The 2,514-nt window shown below is 36.0% G+C and overlaps 1 non-coding gene across 1 annotated transcript; it reads right to left on the bottom strand.

Annotated features, from left to right (window-relative positions):
• Positions 1 to 892: 892 nt before the first annotated feature.
• LOC148573448 (small nucleolar RNA R71) lies at positions 893 to 996 on the bottom strand. Its single transcript, XR_015906336.1, has one exon. It is a non-coding gene; the product is annotated as a small nucleolar RNA R71 (small nucleolar RNA).
• Positions 997 to 2,514: the final 1,518 nt, after the last annotated feature.

Below are 2,514 nucleotides of genomic sequence, written 5' to 3'. Positions count from 1 at the left end.
TCTTCCCTCTTTTTCAAAACTTCCTAACTAATTCTTATCTCTTCTATTTTCGAAAACTTCTTACTCTTTCTCTCTCTTCTTTTTCGAAAATCACCTACTCAATTTTCAAATTCTTTTAGTTAATTAGCTTTTAATTTTCTTATTGTTTTTCGAATTTAATAAATAAATAAAATAAAAACAAAAATATTTTACTTCTAATTTTCCCTTTTACTTAATTTTTGAATTCCTCTTCTCATTCCTCTATCTTCATTCTTCTTTTTTCTTCACATCTCACACGGAGTTCTCTATACTTTGACATAGAAAATTCCATTCTCTTTCTTTCTTGTTTTTCTTTTTCTTGTTTATGAGCAGGAACAGAGATAAAGAACCTCTCTTTGATCCTGATCCTAAACCTGAGAGGACCCTGAGGAAGCGTTTACAACAAGCTAAAGCACAACACTCCGGAATAGACCTTACAGAAATTTTCGAACAAAAAACTGAAAATACAAACATGGCAGCCGATCAGGATAATGGAGAAGATGCAAGGAAGGTTCTTGGTGACTTCACTGTACCCACTTCTAACTTCTATGGAAGAAGTATCTCCATACCTGCCATTAGAGCAAATAACTTTGAGCTTAAGCCTCAGTTAGTCTCTCTAATACAACAGAATTGCAGATTCCATGGACTTCTACTGGAAGATCCACATCAATTCTTATATGAATTCTTTCAAATATGTGATACTATTAAGACCAATGGAGTGGATCCTGAGATCTACAGGCTTATGCTTTTCTCCTTTGCTGTTAGAGACAGAGCTAGCATGTGGTTGGATTCTTAATCCAAGAAAAGCCTAGACTCTTGGAAAAAGTTGGTCAATGCTTTCTTGGCCAAGTTCTTTTCACCTCAAAAGATGAGCAAGCTCAGGGTGGAAGTTTAAATCTTCAGACAAAAAGAGGGTGAATCTCTCTATGAAGCTTGGGAAAGATACAACCAACTGATCAGAAGATGTCCTCCTGACATGCTCTCAGAGTGGAATATCCTAAGAATCTTCTATGATGGTCTATCTGAGATGTCCAAAATGTCACTGGACCATTCTGCTAGTGGATCACTCCACTTGAAGAAAATGCCTACAGAGGCACAAGAACTTATTGAAATGGTTGCAAACAACCAATTCATGTACACTTCTGAGAGAAATCCTGTGAACAACCTCAAAAGAAAGGAGTCCTAGAGGTTGACACTCTGAATGCCTCAAAACAAGATCTTGACTCAACAGGTCAATATGATCTCTCAGCATTTGAATGGAATGCAAGCTGCAGCTGTGATGTTAGGATTTTTGCCAGTAAAGAAGTTCATAAAAATAGTCGCGTTGTAGATATAGTCTCTAAACCGATAGAAATCCCTTCGTACAAACGTTTTGGTTGTCACAAGTAACAAACCCCTTAAAAATTGTTAACCGAGTATTCAAACCTCGGGTCGTCTTCTCAAGGAACTGCAAGGAAGTGTGTTCTTATTATTGGTTATGGAGGTTGTAAAATCGGGGTTGAGAGTGAAGAGTAGATATGACAAATAATTTAAATGGCAATTAAAATAAATAAATAATGTAGAGCAAACTTCTGGCAAGGTAAAAAGAATTGGAAGTACAACTTGGTTATCTCCCTCAACAATAATGAAAGTTGAATCTAAATTCCACTTAGTTAACCTTTACTAAAGTAAAGGAAAGTCAAGGGACTAATTAGTTTGATCTTCGAATCCTATTTATTTCCTAAGAAAAAGTTGGGATTATTGAAGTTCAGTTCAATTAGCAAGATAACGATTATCAATTATGTTGAGTTTGATAACTGTTGAGTTACTGATTTCTTAACCAAAGACCAAAAAGAGAAAAAGTAAATTGCTGGAATAAAAATGTCCTTAGATGGAAAGCAATGGTAACACAAATTAAGAAGAAAGCAATCAATAACTGAAATACCTCAAATAATCATTAATTCAAATCATAACATGGAAATGGTTCATAAGTCAAGTTGGCAACATTTATAAGTACGAATAAAAGCATTAAAATAAATATTAAACCTGGATCGAGAGTTACTCTTACACACTAAGAGAAGTACTAAATCCTAAATCCTAATCCTAGGAGAGAGAGGAGAGAACCTCTCTCAAACTAAATCTAAATCATGGAAAGTGAAAATTAGCGAGCTCCCTGTTATGGTGGCTTGTGCTTGAACTCATCCAGAAATCTCCACCAATGTTTGTATCTCCAGTCACCTCCGGGGTCCCAAACTAGGCATGTAAAGCCCTTAAGAAGCTTCAAACAGATTCTTAGGCTCCCGGGGTGACAAATGTCAGAGCAGATTCCAGGATCCCAAATCTTGCTTTTACACCCATCTTTATCGGGATCTGTATTTTTCCAACTGGGTGATAAGTAATTTGAATTCTCACTGCAGCTACCAAACAGCTTCCTAGACCCATTCAGTTGAGCTTTAAACCAACCTTTTCGTTTAAACTTAAAGCTTCCAACCATGATGAACCTTGCAGGACAATTCT

The sequence above is a fragment of the Arachis ipaensis genome, chromosome B2, assembly GCF_059453495.1.
Source record: "Arachis ipaensis isolate K30076 ecotype BB chromosome B2, ASM5945349v1, whole genome shotgun sequence".
Classification (NCBI taxonomy): Eukaryota; Viridiplantae; Streptophyta; class Magnoliopsida; order Fabales; family Fabaceae; genus Arachis; species Arachis ipaensis.
The sequence above is the reverse complement of the archived record's forward strand: the minus strand, read 5'-3'. Positions and strand labels throughout refer to the sequence as shown.